Source organism: Tursiops truncatus, chromosome 21 (genome assembly GCF_011762595.2).
Source record: "Tursiops truncatus isolate mTurTru1 chromosome 21, mTurTru1.mat.Y, whole genome shotgun sequence".
In the NCBI taxonomy this organism is placed as follows: domain Eukaryota; kingdom Metazoa; phylum Chordata; class Mammalia; order Artiodactyla; family Delphinidae; genus Tursiops; species Tursiops truncatus.
The window spans coordinates 13,057,180-13,078,242 of NC_047054.1; the positions used below are offsets into that span (position 1 = coordinate 13,057,180).

Genomic DNA, 21,063 nt, shown 5'->3' on the forward strand with positions numbered 1-21,063 from the left:
AGTGGGCCCCTCACCTTCCCCACAAAAGCAGCCGTATAAGCGCAGGGGAAACTGGCGTTGGCTATGCTAACAAAACAGTGTCACTTATATTCCTCAAGCTATTATAGCTAAAATAAATAATAAAAGGGTGTGCATAAATATCTAGAGATATTTATCTAGCAAATATCTAGAGAGATTATAGCATAGTATTTGAGAGAAAGTACAAAATAGTATTTAAGATCCTAGATTCTACAGCCAAATCCCACCCCCCCAGCTCATCAGCTGTATGACTGGGGACAAATCACTTGCCCTTTCTGTGCCTCAGTTTCCTCAACCATAAAAACAGCACCTATCTCATAGGGCTTTTATAAGGACTAAATGGTTCACATAAAGAGCTTAGAATGGTGTGAGGCACCACAATGTGTTCAATCCACGTTGGGCATTATTATTATTTCCTCTATCGACATTCTGTGATTAGTCCTGCATGGAGAACAGTAAGAGACAGAGGTAACAAAAGATGACACAACTACGAGGAGTTTACATACAAAATTAAGAAGCCAAAACACACAGAAGAAAATCAGATGAACAGCCCCATATATATATTAAAGCCTCAAATTGAATATTATAAACAATTTATATATATATATATCAATGTAAAAATTAATGTGCAGTACAGAGAACAAATAAGAATAATTCTAATTAGAAAATTATTGATGAATAACTGCTCTAAAGTATGTTTGGCAGTACAGGGAAGGAAATCCTAGGAAACGATCTGAAAGACTTTTCTCAGAAACTGCCTGGCAATGCGACATGTTAACCTTTATCATTAATTCAGACGGTATTTTTGAGCTCCTTATTTTATGTTTTTTAAACAGCTAGGTTCCAAGACTGAAAATCGTTTTTTTTTTTCCCAAATATAGAAATCCTCTTCAAATTTAAATCTTCATCACCGTATATATCTTTTTACAGAGCTGCAGAATATCAGGGGCTTTCACTGGCCGTCAGTTCTCTAGGAGGCAATGTAATGCAATCTTGTGCTACAACAGCCCCGTGTAGGCATACATACACACACACAGACACACAGACAATTTTGAGCTTTAACATGACAACGGAGAAGGAGCAGGTAAGTGCATTTCTGCAGGTCATAACTGTGCAGAGAAAGCACCAGCACTTATAAAACCACTGACCATCTGTGCCACCAACAGCTGGCTGCTGGGTGACACACCACTGCAGAAACAGACTAGGCCGCGGGGTAGGGGCGGAGTAGGGGGTGGACGTGCTCACCCGGTGCTTAGCCAGCCTGCCAAGGTCTCTCAGGGCATCCGTCACATGCGCAGTCCTGTGCTGCTGCCCACTGGGCTAAAGGTAACTAGCAGACAAAATCCGTACTTGACTTCCCAAGAGAACAGACAGGGGAGGATAGGCCAATGAGAAGCTGGGCGCAGTCACCCCACTGGGCAGGGACAGGACCAGTGAGTGTCAATGCTGGTGCCAGTTCCAAAGACAGACACTGTTTTCTTTCTGCTCAGCATCCCAAGAAGGAGAGACAATGGGCATATTTTTTTTAAAACCACTGAAATGAACGATCAGATGTTGGGTGGTCATGTCAAACGGACATAAGACAGATCAAGAAAGTAACTGATTATCGGTACACTGACAGCAGGTTTCTTCTAGATGAATTCATAACTCGAACTGAACTACCCCAGCCATTCAACAAATCTGGGCATCTTGTGTGGGCTAGGAGCTGGGAAGAAAGTGCCAGATGAGCTGGTCTGGGCTCTCAACGGGCTAACCAGCTAGTGGGGGAGATAAACAAGCAGTATCTGTCTGCAAGGTGGAGTAAGTGTTAGCACCGTTAAGATCCAGTGATCAGGGAAGACCTCTCTGAGGAGGGGATGTTTACACCGAGACCTCGAGGATAAGCAGACAAATCAAGTCCAGGTCTTACTGGCCCCGAGCGGTCAGATTTCACAAACAGTATTGCAACCCCACGGTTGCGCAGAAACCTTATGCATACAGTGTGCACACCTGCCTTTCCCTCCAATCATCTGGCTGTCTGCATCACCCCACAGCACTTCGAGTCTGGATGGGAGGTACCCACCCTATTTATTACACACAAGCCTGCCCTTCCCTCCTCTCTCCCCAAAGTCCCTGAAGTCATTTCCATGAAACCTAGATCGTGCGAATTTACAGGAGTTGTTCAACAGACTCACATCCCTGTGTGAGAATATTAAATCATCCCCCCAGAAACAAACACAGTCATAAACAAGTGATTAATTTTTTATATTCTATTATATTCAGCATCAGCAATAGGCAAGCTACAAGTAGACGGCGTTGTACTAAGGAAGAAACGTCTACTTCTAGAAATAGGTCTAGGAAAGAAAACTTAAAACAAAACAGAACCCAGAAAATTGCTGATTCGGTAGCATTATACTAAGAAAGAAATAAGGAAAGAAAACTTAAAACAAAACCCAGAAAATTGCTGATTCGGTAGCATTATACTAAGAAAGAAATGTCTATTTCTAGAAGTAAGTCTAGGAGAGAAAACTTAAAAAAAAGAAAAAACAAAACCCAGAAAATTGCTGATTCAGTAGCATTGTACTAAGAAAGAAATGTCTATTTCTAGAAATAAGTCTAGGAAAGGAAACTTAAAACAAAACAAAACCCAGAAAATGGCTGATTCGGTAGCATTGTACTAAGAAAGAAATGTCTACTTCTAGAAGTAAGTCTAGGAAAGAAAACTTAAAAAAAAAAACAAAACAAAACCCAGAAAATTGCTGATTCGGTAGCATTATACTAAGAAAGAAATAAGTCTATTTCTAGAAATAAGTTTAGGAAAGAAAACTTAAAAAAAAACAAAACAAAACAGAAAAGTGCTGATTCAGTAGCACCCATGCAAGAACATTTTATTAGGTACTAATCCGTAACACTAAGGATTTCAATCCAGCTAAATTCTTATCTTTCGTGGGTGATGATGACAAGCTATCGCAGTTTAATTCATGCCTTTTAGCTGGCAGCCAGGTAGCGAGCTGCCAGTCCACTTTGCTGAACAAATGGGCTAATGCTGTCCATGGGAGAACTACAGTCCACACAGCGAAGAACGCAGGCAATGCCTCACGCAGATCCACGTAAGGGAGAACTCTTCGATGTGAACGGGGAGCGTTATAAATCTTTTCCCTGCCATTTAACTGCTCTTAAGGAAACGGCACTTGGGCTATTTAGAAATGGAGGCAGACCTACATTCAAAGAAAATTAGCCACAATAAATAGCCTTTCAATGCTCCAGCTGAACACAAACACCACGTCTTAAGACAGTCCCAGCAGGTCTCTAAGAAGTATCAAGACTCACGTACTTGCAACAAGCGGTTAAAACCCAGATTTTATGCTTGTTCCAACGGTGCTCTAGTTGGAATCTTTTTCCTAATTCTTAAATTTCCACATCACCATCTCAGGCAGTTTTTTATAGCCCAGGCATATAATCATGGTGCTGTTTGCTAAGAACATGATTCAGTCGGCTTTTAAGCCGGCTTAAGCGGCCAGTATTTGTTGCACACACAAGGCTACTGGCAGCCAGCTCCTCCTCCCCTATAGCTACTCTCACACCGACAGAAAGTGAGCTCGCTCAGTTGAGTCTTTTGAAATTCCTATAAAGCTGGAGTCTAAAACCACAGGATGACGGGGAGTGTTCCAATGGTGGGGGAAACCTGGCACAAGCTCACTGCAAAGAACCAGAGCAGAGGACGCCTTTAAATAGACCTGGGTAGAAATAGATGTACGAGCAGGGGAATAGAAACTGGACTGCATGACTGTCAGAAAACAGAAATCCTGGCACCCATCTGCCCGAACTTTGGGAAGAGGAGTTAAATGATACAATTAGCATCAATGTGGTGTTTTGGAAAGGCTTTCACATCGTGTGTCTCACTTAAACATCAAAATATAAAATCTGATGAGGAAACAGAGGCTGGACACTTAACAAGGCTTCCGGAAGGTATCTCCCAAGACCGGGACATCAACCCAACTAAACTCATGCTTTTTCCTCTACAGGAACAATTCTTACCCTGTGCTGGGCCGCTGACTCGCTCCACTGAGAACATGCACGTGCTTGTTTGCACCTGGGGCTCCCAAGCCCCCCACAGCCCACACCCCAGGTTAGGAACCATGAGAGCAGGCGGCCTCTACAGGTCCCTCCAGCACTCACACGCCACAGTATTAGGAGAGCTCGCCATCTGAAATCCATCTCACTCTCCATGTCCTACAGAACCGCTAGCATTCACCCCTTTACCTTGGCCTGGGAGCATGTGGGTTCAAGGCCCACTGTACACAAAGGGTCACCTCTTACCATTCCGTTTGCACCAGGAAAAAAGTGGCTCAGAGCCAGAGGTGACTCACAAGGGCATCATTCTCTATGGACACACACACACACACACACACACACGCACGCACAGCTCCTGCGATTCTGCAAACAGATACTTACATTAGCATTTTATTTTCTTCGTGTCATTTATAAATCCCCCAAATGGGTGAGCTGGATGTTTCTCTCCTTCTAAAGTTCCTCGAGCTTTCATCCAGCTAAATAATAGCGGTCTGATGGACTATTTCACCAGGAATGCAGCCCTCAAACAAACCCACACAAATAGTACCCTTGCCCCGGCAGCAGCAAATGAAGAAGTCCTGACGTCTCGCCTTCAAGTAGCAAAAAGCCAAGCTGGCGAGATGCTGCCATTCTTTATCCACCTCCTCCCCTGCACAACAGGCTATTTACAGAGGCCTGAAAGTGCCCTCTGTGTCCGGCACTAGCTGGGCACAGCTCAGCCTCGAGAGCAACAAGAGAGCAGCAGCCAGACCGTGTGCTGTTCTTTCAACGGGGCCTCTCCAGACCCGCTGGATTCTTGCTCCTTAACCCTGGCTGGCAAAGTACCTAAAGCTAGATTTGCTTGAACCATCCCCTCTGGAACCGAAGGAGCAGTCAGGCTCCCTGCAGAGAGTGGGAGCTACAGAAGCTCCACAGAGGTGCCCAGGTCTGCTGTTCCAACCCCATCCCACGGGGGAATTCCTGACGGCGGTCGCTGCCCCTGGACCATCTCCTCATCCGGAGCACAAGAAGGACAAGGACCACTTGGGTCACTCAGGGATCCCAGGCACAAGGAGCAAGTAGTTCCACAGGGAATTATCCCCATCCGCCGCCTTGGGGCTTTCCTCCCCAAGGAAGCATAGTAAACCTTAAAGCCGCCTAATTTTCATTAAAGTGATTCTGTGTGTGGATCCCCAGTTCCATTTCCAAGAAGATTTTAAAAGGACAAAGGGAGCGGAGATGCTTTGTTTTTAGAAAACTGTTCTATTGAAATAGTTGAGGCAAGCTGAGTAATTCTACACTCACTCCCTGCCCATCTCCTTAAAGCTGTCCCAGAGCGGGACACAAAGCTTTCACAGGCAAGTATAGGGCTAGACTGACTTTCTACCAGTAAGATTAGGGCCAGGCCTCACCCGTTCACACTGGCCACCGGCCACCACTATCACATACATCCCAAAATAAAGAGATTCTAAATATAACGTGCCCAACTGGAACAGATCAACTTTTAGGGATCAGATGAAACTGGTCAAATGCCTGCTTATTACAGTCTCTGTATTCACCAAGCTATACATATATTTAAGTCACACAACAATATACATTACTTTAGAAATATTTACTGGTTTTCTATTCACATTTCATTAATATTTTATTCAAAGTCTTTGAACATGCTTCTTCCAACAGGGTCTTCAGAATCTCCAAAGCCACATTTTGAGGATTAACAGTTTTCTGTGGCCTATCTTCACATTTTTCTCTTCCATTTAAGCTGGTTAAGTGGAAGCATTTTTTGAACTCCCATCTGCAGCTACCACTGCAAAAATTCTCCCAGGTCACAGGACCACATCTGTATAATGTTAGGACAGTTAAAAAAAAAAATCTGTCCTATGGGTCCATATTCATATAACTAAACCACATACTTCACTGCTTTTTAAACTGATGTTTAAAAGGTTTTTATAATAATATCCAACGCTTGCCTTTGTAAAGTCCAACCCCCAGAAGTAATTACCCAGCCAGCATTCAATTTCTTTGCCTTAGACTTTTACAAGAACCCAAGATTTGGATTGGCAGGTGTGGCTTCAAGACAGGGTGCCCAGGCTTCCCTGGTGGCGCAGTGGTTGAGAATCCGCCTGCATTGACACGGGTTCGAGCCCTGGTCCGGGAAGATCCCACATGCCACGGAGCAACTATGCCCGTGCGCCACAACTACTGAGCCTGCGCTCTAGAGCCCGAAAGCCACAACTACTGAAGCCTGCGTGCCTAGAGCCCGTGCTCCACAACAAGAGAAGCCACCGCAATGAGAAGCCCACGCACCACAACGAACAGCAGCCCCCTCTTGCCGCAACTAGAGAAAGCCCGTGTGCAGCAACGAAGACCCAACGCAAACAAAAATAAATAAATAAAATAAATAAATGAAAAAAAAGACTGGGTGCCCCTCTACTGATGTTGTTCAAAATAAAGTGCCCGAGAGAGCACTCTGTAGCGTGAAAGGCTTGGTAAGACTTTAACGTGAGGACTGAAAGAGGGTTTGGGAAAACCTCACCTTCTATTGGACACGTACATGATTTAATATCCACTTGGGGGTACAAACTTCGAAAACTTGCAGACGCCATTCATGAGGCTTGGAAGTAAACTGCATAACAACAATACAGACAGAAAATAGAGAATAACAAGGTGCCAGTAGGTGCAAAAGAAACTGTGGACACCATCACACCGTCTCGGGGGAGCTGTGTGTGGACGCAGGAGGTGAGTGTGGCCTAAGAAAATGAGCGTAACTTCAGGCTCCGGGGATGAGAAGCAGCTCCCCACCTCAGCTCAAGGATTTGGAGCAAGTTAATCCGGAACGCATGACAGGGTAAGCTGCACGGGAGATGGGAAGGAAGATGTTTGGGGAAATCAGCGTGAGGTTACGATGTCTGTGAGGCCACTGTGAGTGAAGCACGTAGCACGTGTCAGGCCGGTGCGAAGCAGTCACCCATGAGAGCACGTGTAGTAACAGTCCTCACTGCACGGAGCTGTTACTGTCAATGCAAAGACCAGGAAACCGTGCGGGGAAGGTCAAGTCCCTCCCCAGCGCCACACAAGAACAGGACTAGAGGCTGGGCTGAGGGCAAGGCCACTGGACCTTAAGAGGCAAGTGCTGGCACCCAGGCACACGGTGATTCAAATCTACACAAAGGTGGGACACAATGCAGAGGATGACAAAAAGCGAGGACACATGGGGCTTTAAAAAGCTGGGATGTGACCCCCAATGTCCACCCACAGGTGAAGAGATAAACAGAATGCGGTACATGCACACGATGGAATATTCTTCAGCCTTTACAAAAGACGGCAATTCTGATACACGCCATGACGTGGGTGAACCTTGAAAACGTTATGCCAAGTGAGAGAAGCCAGACACAAAAGGACGCATACCATACGATTCTGCTTATACCAGGGGCCTAAAATAGGTGAATCATGGAGACAGAAAAAGACACACGGGGGTGGGGGGTTTACTGCTTCACAGTACAGTTTCTGCTTCGGAAGATGAGAAATTCTGGACTAGAGTGTGGTGATGGTTATACAACGCTGGAAATGTATGTAACGCCACGGAATGGCACACTTAACGCCACAGAATTGCACACTTAACGCCACGGAATTGCACACTTAGCGCCACGGAATTGCACACTTAGCAATGGTTAAAATGGTAAATTTTATATTACTCATATTTTACCAGAATTTAAAAAAATTTAATCACTGAAAAAAAAATATGTACCAGGATTCAGTAACTAAGTGGATATAAATGGAAAAAAGAGAAGGAATTGGAAGGTGAGTTTTGGAGTCTGGAGAATGGTGGTGGAGCCATGAAGTGCGGAGGTGGCCGTGAGGCATCTCTAGGCCCTCGTCCTGGCGCAAGTGGAAGGGCGATCCCTCCTCTCCCCCTGTCCTCCGGGCTCCCCTGCCAACCCAGCCTCAGGGCTGCCACGGAGGCAGGTGTCACAGCGCATGCCACCTCCATTCCTCCTAGGCACCCCTGCCCTTGCTGCACCGTACAAGCCCCCCAAAGCCCAGAAGAAGGTCCCTGTGCCTCCAAACCCACTCCGCAGTCCCCCTCACCTACAGCTCTCCTCCCTGGTCCTGCTTTAAGATGTCCAGGGCTTCCCTGGTGGCGCAGTGGCTGAGAGTCCGCCTGCCAGTGCAGGGGATGTGGGTTCGAGCCCTGGTCCGGGAAGATCTCACATGCCACGGAGCAGCTGGGCCCGTGCACCACAACTACTGAGCCTGCGCTCTAGAGCCTGCGAGCCAGAACTACTGAGCCTGCGAGCCACAACCACTGGGGCCCGCGCGCCTAGAGCCTGTGCTCTGCAGCAGGAGAGGCCACCACAATGAGAGGCCTGCGCACTGCAGCGGAGAGTGTCCCCTGCTCGCCCCAGCTAGAGGGACCCTGCGCACAGCAGCGAAGACCCAACGCAGCCAGAAAAAAAAAAAAAAATGTCCAAATCCTACCCAAATAGGCCAGAGGCTGCTTTCCCGAATAAATTCTTACAGGACCCACTCAGTCAGAAGCCGGGAGTCCTTCCTCTGAATTCCAGGAATGCTTTAGTTGTAGCCCTCGTGTGGTCCTTAGCGTCTCCTGTTTTGCGCTTATGGCGAGTGTATGCTTCCCTTGGGGAGAGGCTACCCCTCCTCATGGACCAGAGCCCTGCCCCAACCGTCTCAAGATGCCCTCAGTGCTTAACATGGTGCCCTGCCCAGAACAGGTGCTTCCCAAACATCTCCTGAGTCATGAACGACCCTCTGTGATTCTGCCCAGTTCTCTACTGCAAGCCTCTGGAAGATGTGTACACAGAGCTGTGATTCTCCAAAGAGAAAGCGGGTATTCAGGCCATTTCCAAACTTCAGCATCTTCCCTTGGCACCCTCGCTGCTGCTATGAGGCAGTGAGCTGGGAGGAAGCAGCACCTACCAGGGGACCTGAAGGGGAAAGAAACAAACCAGCAGACAGGATGGTAAGCCACTGACTGAGAGGCTACCTCAGAATGTCCATTTTCCCATCTTCCCATTGCCTATTTCTCAAACTCTTTCACTTATGTATGATGTCACCCCCAAGGTCATCTAAGGGCAAGGGTCCTCACTTCTCCTTTGTAGAAATCCATTCAGACATGTGATTGCAGGTTAGTTTACAACAAATCAAGGCTGCCCATGAGGAAGACAAGACAGCAAACCCCTTTCTTAAATAGAACAGCCAATGCCAGCGGAAGGGCTGAGTCCAGAGCCTGACCCCAGGGCTGGCCACCAACTTCTGTAAGTGAGTTTTATCTCTGAAAGGAAAGCAAATCCTCCCAACCACAGAAACTGCCCAGGGGCTGGAACACAATGGCGGGCTGGCGTGAGGAGCCCTTAGAAAGGCCCAGGGCGTGGATGGGTGGGTGGCCATCTGGGATGCAAGGAATGCTCGAAGCAGGACCTGTCCAGCATTCCCCAGAGAGAAAAAAACCACCAAGCACAGCTCTCCTCCCTTCTCTCTTCAACACAGATACAGAGACCTGTCAGGCACATCCACTTGGGAAAACGATAATTATAGTCAGGCCCTGCCTGGTGAAGATATGCAGGTCACCTAAAAGCCTCTCTGTCAGGGTGAAATTTTAGTGGCATGGATTTAAGAGGAAATGTTTCCATTCAAAAAAAACATTCCGAAGAGAAGCAAGATGTTTCCACTGGTCTTCAAACAGCGATTCACTACTGTTAAGTGGTATCTAGATACGAGTCACGACGGGGCAGGGCTGTTTCTCAGGAAGAGCCAGAGAAGGGAACGGCCCTGGACAGAGCAGACCCACAGTCCGCCGGCTCTGCTTCAGCGGCTGGAGACCGGGCGGCTGTTTGTTAGGCTGGGCCCAGGCTTCTGCGAGAACCAAGACAGAAGAGGCTCCTGCAGGCGAGGCTTCCCGCTCATCAGTGGGTCTGACAGGCATGTTGTTTCAGCTGATCTGGGCACACGGAGGGTCCTGATTACGTCTGGGGGCCTGCATGTCACAGAGAATGACACCGTGGTATGGGGCAGTCAGGCAACACAAGGAGAGCCTGTTATGATAATAGCTGGAGAAGAAATAAAATTCCTGTGGCCACTAAACAATCCAGAAGAAAAGATTCTCTACCTTCCTGGCATGTAATGAACCACAAAGTAAACCCCGAAGCAGAAGGCTCCCCGAGAGGAGGGGACAACAATCGAACAGGAAACAGGACCCACGTCTTTCACAATGACCAGGGCTGGACCCAGCTGGCAGGGGCCCTCCTCTAAGGGCCTCAGGACCAGGAGGAGGTCCATTTGTTTGAGCAGCTGCACACAGAGAAGGCACCGAAGTCCTGGGGTCCCTTCAGATGCTCTGTCCAAAGCTAGCAACTTCCGGTAGTGGCTATGGGAGGGGGCAGAACAGAATCATGAAAGAACGCTAGACCCACAGGCACGGAGCTCTCTGTCCAGGTACTGGCTGTGCCCCGTGAGCTGCAAAACCTGAGCCAGCCCCCTGCTGCCTGCGCAGGCCCCCGGGGGACAAGGAAGGGAGGGGGAACAGAGGGAAGCTCCGCCCCTTCTGTCTCCAACACCACAGAGCATCTCCAAGGTGATGCTCAAGGAGGCAAAAGCTGGCCGGGCAGTCCTGGCACTTGGGACTAAATAACAGGATCCCACCCACCCAGAAACTCCGGGTGATGGAAGGACATAAAAAGAAAACAGCCCATTGTTAAAAAAAACCATCAGGGCTTCCCTGGTGGCGCAGTGGTTGAGAGTCCGCCTGCCGATGCAGTGGACACGGATTCGTGCCCCGGTCCGGGAAGACCCCACATGCCGCGGAGCGGCTGGGCCCGTGAGCCATGGCCGCTGAGCCTGCGCGTCCGGAGCCTGTGCTCCGCAACGGGAGAGGCCACAACAGTGAGAGGCCCGCGTACCGCAAAAAAAAAAAAAAAGAAAAGAAAAGAAAAAAAGCCCCCATCAATTCTATGGGTATTTGTTTTATGGTTTTATTACTCTTTGTACTTTGCTGTATTTTTTTTTTTTTTTTTTAGTTTCTCAAGATAAACAAGCTATAACTAGGTCAGGTCAGTTCACTTCCTCCTGTATTTATGTATTTCCCACCTGCTCCAGAAAGGGCCCTGGGTGGTAACCTGTCCTTCCAGCAAAGTGACAGATGGGGTGAAAGCCCCTCCCAGAAAATATATATCTAAGCTCTCACCGTCTGCCCTAACCTGTAAGAGTTAACACACCTGCAGGAGTTAACGCACCTGCAGGAGTTAACCAAACTATGCAGGGCCCTGGGCTCCAGGAGCCAGAGGGGAGAAAGCACTGTGTATGGGCTGGAGCACAGAGGGAGGGCAGTCCAGCGAGCCGAGAGCCAGACAGGAACAGGCAGAGGCAGCTGGGGGTGGGGAAACGTCAAGGCCCGGCCTGTGCTGGCAGCACTCGGGGTGGCGGGTAGGTTAAGGACAACAGTGACATAGACCAGAGGCCCCGACACGCCTCTCTCCCAGGAGAGCAGCCTGGCGGCAGTCTGAGCAAAGCTGGTGCAGGAGCCAGAGGGAAGCAGGACCAGCCCTTGCAGCTCCCAGAGGTTGCAAATGTCAGTGACCTGGATAAGCAGGCTGAGGGGACACAAGGTTGGGTAGAGATACTTACACCTCTGAAAACAGACCAAGGTTCCAAAGGGACAGATAAACCAGAGAAATGGCTAACAAAGCAGGGGTGAGTGGAACACAGAATAAAAGGCAGATTTCTACCCAGAGAGAGAGCAAGGCCAGCTACTCCCAAACTTGGAAGAAATCCACTTTTGAGCGTTGACAGATCTCAGCTCTGGGGACACCGTCAGTGGTGCGGCAGGAAAGCGACAGGAGAAACAGAGAAAAGGTTCAAGCAGGATTTGGCTCACTGTGTGAGAAGGGATGAGGGAGGCCTCGGTGAGCGAGGGTTACACCCAGAGTTCAGGTAACTGTAAGAGGTGATTAGCCCTGGGGAAGCTAAAGACAAAACGAATCTAACCAGTTACAGAGGATTATAGAATAATGACCCAGTGTTTAAAAGAAGGAAGGGAAAAAAAAGAGATTGTCCCATCTGGCCGTACCTCCTCGGAACAGGTGACGCTAGTTGGGGGGTCTTTATTTTCCCTTTATGTTTTGTTTAAATTTTTATTATGAAAATTTCCAAATCTATTCAAAAGTATACAGGGTAGTATAAGAAGCCACCATGTACCCATAATAACCCCAGCTTCAGTTTCAATAATGATCAACATCTTGTCAGCATTGTTTCATTCTTAAAAAACAATTTAAAAGGAAATCCCAAACTTCTTATCATTCAAGTGACACTTCTGAGGCCCGTTTTAGCTCTACGATCCTTTTAGCTCTACGATCCTACAGCTTTGAGAACTTAGTTAAGAGGAGTAAAACGGGCACAGATGCTGTAACCTGCCACTGACCAAAGGTTTAAACAAAGACAGCCAACTCAAATATTGACTTGAAGTGGCCAACCCAGCATGATATTTAATTGTCCTGCAAGAAAAAGGTACATATGTACACACTGAGAATATTTAGGCAGCACCCACTCTACATCAAGCACTGCCTGACGCACAGGAGTGAATGAATAAAACAGAAAAAAATGAAATCCTTGTCCTAAAGATGCTTCTTTCTACATTGTCAAGTTTTGGCCAAAGGCAAAACATCTTCCAGATTTAACCTGGCTCTCCTAAAGTCAGAGGCTAATTTGACACGAATCACAACCCAGTGTCACAAAGCAGTGTCTATCCCCCCTTAACTAACAAATTCCTTTCTTTTAACAATGGCATTTGGAGGGGTCTTGCCCTACTGGTGGCAGAGAAGGAGTTAATTTTCTGGCTCTCTAAACTTCTGACAATGCATCAAAAATCATAAGTAAATGTATCCCTGATATGTAGATGCACTTATTTATAAACTGTATACATGTACAAATATTTTCTGAACATTATGAAACATACAATTATGAATTTAAAAAGAACGCTAAAAAATAAATATCTACAGAAGTTCTAATACATCCACCTGCACCCTTATAGATGGTCTCCCCAACCTGGGGCACATGCACCCCATCTTGGAGACCAGCGCCCCACCTCCTCTCTGTCACCTGCCTGGCTAGAGTCTCTGTCAGTTCCCGACTACGGGCAGCGGTAAATACAACTGCTAACCGGAGCGCCTGCAAAAGCCTGCGGCGCCCAGGACGCAGGGTAACAGTGCCGGCCCAAGCTGCACACGGACTTTCTATCCAGGGGGAGACAAAAATACTCCGCGTCGCCCTGTGATGGAAAGAAGCGTGCCGGGGAGGGCAGTACAGCACACGTCACAGGCACCCGGGCTAGTGCCGAGGCCAAGCGGACTGAGCGGGCTGCTCTGGAGGGAGGAGACTCTAGGCAAGGGCCCCGGCAGGCTAAGGGCCTGGCTCATCGGAGGCGGTCTGTCCCGGGACCTCAGCTAGAGTCCCTGCGTGCCCTGCAGAGAGGCCCTGGAGTCTGACGTGCTATTCTCTGACTCATGCCAGGAGGGGAAACACAGCCCGGCACCGCCTCCGGCATCTAGCCTGCTTGGGCTGCTGGGCATACCCTCTGCATTGCGGGTCCCTCCCCGGTGAGCTGGTTGGTTGGATGGTGTGACAGCAAGGTCCCTGCCAGCTACTCAGCCTGGGGCGCCTCCGGAGATTTTCAACGCCTTGATCTCAGCTACAAGATCTAAGCCTTGCACAGGATCATAACATACAAACCTGGAACGATGAAATGTACATTCTTGTCAGTGACACCGTCTATGAGACATCTGTCCATCTGAATGTCTCCTGGTCTCAATCAATCATCAGATAACACTAAGCACTTACTGGCAGCGAGGCCCTGCGTTAAACGCTGCTGAAAACAGAAACAACGGTGACTAGGTCTCCTAAATGCACAGAGCTCAGGGCGTGGCTGGGGGACCTAGTGCGGAAGTGAGCTATGCGCGTACGAAGAGGCAAAGGAAGGGCGCTGGGGGGCGCTCAAAACGCGGGGTAACCAGTACAGCCTGGCACCAAGCAACTGGAAAAGAAGGAGGCCAACCACCAGAACAGGGTTCAGGAGAGCCTCCCCGGCCAGGCGCTAACTCTACAGTTTCTGAATTAGGGGTGAGGGCTCTTGGGGTAGCAGCTGTCTTCTAACCGGAATGGGAGTGTTTCATCATTTTAACCACCAGTTGCTGTCAGCCGAGGGTTTCAGTGAGTGATGTGGAGTCTGAGGACGGCGACGGTCCCTCTGGGGAAAGTGCCTCTGAAGAGTGGAGCGATGGGCAACGAGGGTGGGATGAAGAACGTCACTGCAGACGGGGGACGGTGGGCACACAGGCCCGGGAGGCTCGTTCGGGGCACGGGACGGTGAGTTGGGTGGAAGACAGAGTAATGGGTGCAGAGGCCTTGGTTCAACCCTGTGCCACCAGAGTCTCTTTCCAAAAGTCTCAGCTTGGGCTTCCCTGGTGGCGCAGTGGTTGGGAGTCTGCCTGCCGATGCAGGGGACACGGGTTCGTGCCCCGGTCCGGGAGGATCCCACATGCCGCGGAGCGGCTGGGCCCATGAGCCGTGGCCGCTGAGCCTGCGCGTCCGGAGCCTGTGCTCCGCCAACGGGAGAGGCCACAGCAGTGAGAGGCCCGCGTACCGCAAAAAAAACAAAACAAAACAAACAAAAAAAAGTCCCAGCTCGTGGTGGTTTGGGAGACTCATGGGAAACAGCAGGTTGGAACCAGACCCCAGAAGCCCCCGAGAGCCAAGCTACGTGAAGACTTGGGGCCTTCCAGAGGGGCCCTGGAAGGCTTCCGGGCGGAGGAGGGATTCGATCCGAACTCTGTGTTAGGAAGAGTCATCATCCTCCCCTTCTTTTTTTAACTAAGGACTTTTGCTGTCTAAACTGGAGGTGACAGACTCTGGATCAGGGCAGTGACATGGACAATGAAAGGAAGAAATGTGTGTGTGCTGGGCAGCACGGTACAGAATAAGCAGGACCTGCTGACTGGCAGGATCTTGGGGCACAAGTCAAGGATGACCCCGAGGTCCAGCCGTTCCTCGAGCAGGCATAGGGCCCAGGGACAAACGCCATGTGTGTCACGGCCCGAGGGGAACACAGTGTGTGTAACCTTGGTAAGTCACCTCCTCTCCTGCACCAGGTACTGCATCGGGTGATGAGTGAGTTAGGCTCAGGGACCCAGGGAACCTGGGGTGCGCTGGAGTGTCTCAGAGGTGAGGAAGCAGCCGCGTCTCGAGTCTCTGTGATCTGGGATTCCCACCCCTCCCTCCTTAAACCATGGCAGCCCTGCTTTTATTTATTTCATATATTGGGGTTCTGCCTAAAATTGTCCTGGGGAAAGGAGGCCATAACCACTGGACTATACCTCTGTGCCTTCAAACCCTGCAAATCCACAATTCTATTCTCTTGTCTATTAAAAGTCTCCAGCGCGATCTAGAACAAGACTAACTTCCAGGGCACGCAAAGCCTTTTACTCTTTAATTTTCTAGAACGTCACAGCTGTGTAACAAGTGATCTCATCACTCGCCGAATGGAGCTGAATCAAAATCTGTTGTCGTTTCAGCCCGCTGGTAGTAAAGACAGCGTGTGAATGAGATAGGGGATGACCAAGGAGCAATGATACGGAAGAAGAACCAGCTCTGTCCTCAGTCTTGCTGGATAACCTAGAACTTTCCAGGCCCCCCCGGACTAAGAACCCTTCAAGTTCAAGAAGCAGAGCCAAGCCATTAGGCGCTCCGGCCCAGAAGCCAAACTGCCGAGGTTCAAACCCTGGTTTGGGAGACTTAATCCCTGTACCTGCTCCTTTACCTTCCGTAAAATATGGATAAAAGTAGGACCTACCTTACAGGGTAGGTGGGAGGATTAATGTGTTAACAGATCTGAAGCACCAAGAACAGTGCCTGGCTCTATGAGCTGTCATCACCCCCCATCCTGTCCACTCAGCTGACACTGCCTTGCTCTGCAGTTGACAGCTGAGCCTGGAGGGAGAAACGAGCTCCTGCAGGAACTTTCTCTTTACTCTGGTTAACAAAAGAATAAATGGTACTCAGGGCATTTTGGCCTTACGTATATGGATATTTTTCCCACAACAAACCTGTGGGGAAAGTGCCAACTTCTACAGCGGCCAAATAAGTGTGCAAATGGACAGATAATACATTTATCAGAAGTCCCTCTAGAATGAGGAAATGGTGCAAAAGGCAGCCCACATTTCCTCCTGTGGTGCCCTAACTTCTTTTCACTTACCTTTCCAAAGCATGAAATCCTTATTTGAACAGCTTTTGACTAGAACACATGAACCCAAAAGTCCATTAAAACCATACACTAATAAAAATAATTTCCAAATCATTGTCAATTTCAACAATTTTAAAGCAGAACTTGCCCAAACTTAAAAAAAAGATATACTGAAATACGTAAGAAGCTTGGTGAACTGCTCTGAAATAGACAGCTGTTCCTAAATATCCAACGATAGGGGAAAGGTGAATAAATTATGGCGCATCCCGTAAACCATAGAAGGCAGTCACCTTCAAAACTCATTTTTTTCAATAGTATGTAACATGAAAAAAATTGTTCACGATATAACTTAGGTGATTAAAATTGATCAAAAGTTTTATCTTCTATTAAAAATATACACTTAAGCTTAAAAAAATCTGGAAAAATACCAAAAGGAAATACATGAAAATGTTACTAATATTCAATCTCTTGAAGAGAGGTTTTTGTTTTTGGGGGTTTTTTTTGGCCATACCATGCAGCTTGCAGGATCTCAGTTCCCCCACCACGGACTGAACCCGGGCCACAGCAGTGAAAGCCCAGAATCCTAACCAGTAGGCCACCAGGGAACTCCCAGATTTATTTTTTATAGTTCACAAATTTTCTATAACAAGCATAGATTCCTATTACAACATTAAATGTATATATTATAAAAATGATGTCTTATTGTATACTGTATTTATATAAACATATAATTTTATTTATACATACAGATTTTCTGAGGCAAATAGTTTTGACTTAGATATTAGACAGCTTTCAAATTTTATTTAGAACTTGAAAACTACATGGAGGCACCAGGCCTGAAATCTTAGATTCTAGAGACAAGACGCTGGCCTCCAGCCACATGTATTCTTCTGCAGCAGGGAAACAGAGTCCTCACCCCCAGCTAAGTTTTTGGCCAAAGAAAGTGCCACCCCTCCAAGCCGGCCAAATTTCAGAGAAGGCTCTGTCATATTTCTCCTTCCCTCTTGATTCCACAAAAGTTATGACTAATAACTGTGTTGCCTCCAACACAGTTAAGAAATCCTAAATGTTAGGATGTGAGAAAGCAGAAAAATGAACCGAACTCAAATTATGTGACCCTTTTCTCTTGTCACTGTGGTACAAATTATGTATCACCTCGAGCTTACACAAACTAGGATTTCTTAAGAGCTGGCATTCAGCATTTTAGATGAGGAAAGGGTGAGGAAATGGCATGGAGTTGTGGACACAAGCACTGGTAAGTTTGCCTCTACCTTCTAGTTCATCACGTACAGCTATGACTTCGGGGCTTGTGCTTGTTTAAAAGCTCTCCAAAGCTCCTTTAAGTACTAGAACGTTGAAACTCAAACTCAACCCCTGGCACCTTCTCTGTTCCCTGAGACTTGGCCTCCAGGCAGGAGTGTCAAAGCAAAGTGACTCTAATGTGTTTGTCTGCACATCAAGTTGGACCGATAACCTTCAATAAAAACTCTGGCATCTTTGATCTCCCTCCTGACTGGCCACGGCCTGTCAGACAGCAGAGCTTGAAGAGGACTTAGGATAACTACAGCTCTGAGCTGCCTTAAAGGATGTTCTTTTGTATTTTCTAAGACAGGGAGTCTAACACATTGCATCATCCAAACAATACTGTTCACAAAACGTGATTAATTCTGTCAACACTGACAGAATTTGGTTATAACAGATAGTAAATGCAAAAGAATAATGGACATAGGTGGCAAATTTGCACAATAAATTCAGCAACCGACCTTAAAAAATTATCTATTCCCCCAAGGTTACTGAGTATCACATCTAGAAATTACTACTATTCCTACAGTCTCCCTCTTTCCAGGAAAGTGAAACTTGAAGGGAGAGAGGAGAAATCCCCAGCTGTAATGACAAAACATGATCTTTCCCCAGGCCCTCCTCCAAACTTCCACAAGACAGCTACATCAAAAACCAAAGATGTAACCAGCCCTGGATATCAAGCAGGACACTGTGGCATGCGGTACACTGTCAGCTATTCCAAAGCTCAACCAGAAGCAGAGACAGTTATGAACACTTGACCTTTGTGATATAAACAGACACCTGTCTCTACCTGCCTTTGTCACAAGTATCTATCTCTTAAATGCCCCAAATTTAAAAGCCCAGAGATTCTTTTTAGTCAGGCTGCTCACAACGATAATAAAAATACTGCCAAACTATGCATAACAGAGACGGGAAGGAAATAGGTCAACATGCTTATAATTGTGAGAGAAGGGCGATTTAATAAAAGCCTTTTCATTCTACAGCAAATGCAGAAAACAGAAATCTGTAACACATGGTCTACGATGCGTCTATCTTATTTTAAGTGGGGGAGGGAGGTATGAAGTGTGCTACTCTTCAGGGTTTGCTTTTTCTAGTCACAGAATTTTAGCTGTGAAAGACTTTGGTCTAATGCAGTCTTTTCCAAATGAGGAGTCAAGTTTCATACTAGGAAGGGATTCTCCCAGTTGAGTCAGAATAAGAAAAAAAGTCTCCCAGGACTGGCTCTACCCTGATGGCAAGCGAAGGTGAAAGTCCCACCTTCTCAAGCCCACCCAACCAGACTGTCAACTCAGACTTTAAGTTTTAAGCCAATCTAACCTGCCACCTCCATCTGAAAACTGCATCAAACCAGAGGTTTTGACTGGCTTTTTGTTTGTTAAGTGTTAAGCAAATAATTGTTTACACTGAGATAATCACAGGTGAAATCTGTGTCAGAAACTGAAATTTAACCAGTTTCTCTTATGCTAAGCAAAGGTCAAAAATAAAAGTAAGAATATTAACAGTTAGGGCACTCTGTATATTCCTGCATCAACAAGAAGCTTAAAAGTCTGAACTTTCAAAGGCAAGGGCACTTTTATAACGGTCTTAGTTAAGCTCCATAACCTTGAAAGTGAGTGGGGTGGGGAAGGAGTCCGGTCTCTCGGTTCTCGTGCACGTGTTCATTCAAGTCACCGTCTAAGCTACACGGTAATAGGTAACATGATTTTTGCTTCCTAATTTCAAAACATGCCAGGCTCTTTGTTCATTCAAGTCACCGTCTAGGCTACAAGGTAATAGATAACATGATTTTTGCTTCCTAATTTCAAAACATGCCAGGCTCTTTAAATGACTCCATCACGGCCATGTGCAGCGGATATGGGCACTCCTCTGCAAGCACCGCGAGAATTTCCACATGGTGGCAACAGACTTTTGATGCTGCCTTTGACCCTCCCGCGGGCGCTGCGCGCAGGGGCCACCGTCACGCCGAGGCTGGGAGACCGCCTGCTCCGATGCTTCCACGCGCGGTCCGAGAGCGCCTGAAACCCCGCCACGGGGGCAGGAAGGAGGCCGCGGCCCAGAGAGCACCGTCACGGCCCCGCCGAATCATCGCCTGGTATCTGCAGCTCCGGGTCCGGCTTCCCGCCGGGCCGGTCCCCGCCGCCACACAAACAAGGACCCGGTCCGGCGGCGCGCGTCACACGCACCACGCTGTGCACCAGCCCCAAACCCGCGCCGCCCGAGGGGAGCTGCGGGCCCGCATCCCCGGCTCCGGCACGGGAAGCGGCGGCGGCTAGGGCGGCCCGGAGGCCTCCGCTGCGGCGGGAACCCGAGGAGCTGCGCGGCAGAGGCCGGAAAAGCGGAACGTCCCTGCGAGCCGAGGCCCTGTTCGCGTGCCTCCGCTGCGGCCGCAACCTCCTGGGCTCGGGCCGGCAGGGCAGCCTCAGCCCCGCGCCCCGCCGAGACGCCGGCGCCGCAGCGGGCACGGATGCGGCTCCCCGCGGCAGGAGCACTCACCTCCTCCACAGGTTCGGCCGTGCACCGCCGGCTGTCACCGCAGCCCACTGCTGACCCCGAGCCAACTTCGGATCCTATTTAAGGGGGCCGCCGCCACTGCGTGGCTGGCTACGCCCCACGCCCCGCCGCCTTGGAGCCCGGCTGCAGCGGGTGCTCGTGCCGCGCCCGCCCCGCCCTCAGGCCCCGCCCCGCCCCGCCCCGCCCGCCGCGTGCTCGCCTTCCCGTCTGGTCGCGCGCATGCCAGGAGGGCACGGAGTGTCCCGGGGCACACGTATCTCTAGTCGTCCGAACTGCCGTGGATTTCGTAATGAGTCCGAGGAAGGGCAAGGGGTAAATTGTGGTGGCTCAGCCCGGAAGGCTGCGGTGCTGCGGCGGCCGGGAAACGCCGTTTTGCGTTTTCCACCCGCAACCGCGTGCCCCGCTGACTCCTTGGCGGGAGGGGGCTTTTGCAGGGAGGCGCCCTGGGGGCCCGAGGACTTTCCTTTCCTATTTTCGTTGGCAGCGACGTGCGTAACCCCTTTTAACCTGATTTCACTACAGCCCCCACATAGAGTTTCGCCACACTCCCTGGCTGGGAAGGCTCTCGTCTGGATTTCTGCAGAGCCCTGGACATGAAGCAACCCGGACAGATGAGCCCAGGTATAGGTGGAGCAGAGCGCATGCTCGACATCGCTCAAGGGCGGTGTTCACCTGACAATTCTTGTGGCCTGTCCACTGCTCAGTCCTGGCTGTGCTATTGTGAGGACTTCTGTCTGCGAGCATGCGATGCCGATTTGGGGCTTTCAGAAGCCAACGCAATTTTTTTCAGGCTCGGAGCCCAAATGTTATTTTTCCTCTTAGCACCTGTGGCCTGCCAGTATCCTTAACCTCTAATACCGGTGGTCCCAGTTACAGTGGCGCTTGTGCCCCGCAGTGCGTGGAGGGCACTTATCTAGTACTGCTTGGAATTGGAGGCAGGAGAAGAATTATTG

At 48.9% G+C, this 21,063-nt stretch overlaps 1 protein-coding gene across 2 annotated transcripts in view; it reads right to left on the reverse strand.

Moving 5' to 3' along the window:
* ACSL1 (acyl-CoA synthetase long chain family member 1) overlaps positions 1-20,252 on the reverse strand; it is a 72,329-nt gene extending 52,077 nt beyond the window's left edge. Inside the window, exon 1 of one of the 2 annotated variants that reach the window (XM_019921487.3) lies at positions 20,093-20,252. The gene's annotated coding sequence lies outside the window, so the exon portion shown is untranslated. Of the gene's footprint in view, positions 1-13,791; positions 13,813-20,092 lie in introns of those variants that run through there. The other variant, XM_033848734.2, reaches the window with a different exon arrangement.
* Between the last annotated feature and the right edge of the window lie 811 nt (positions 20,253-21,063).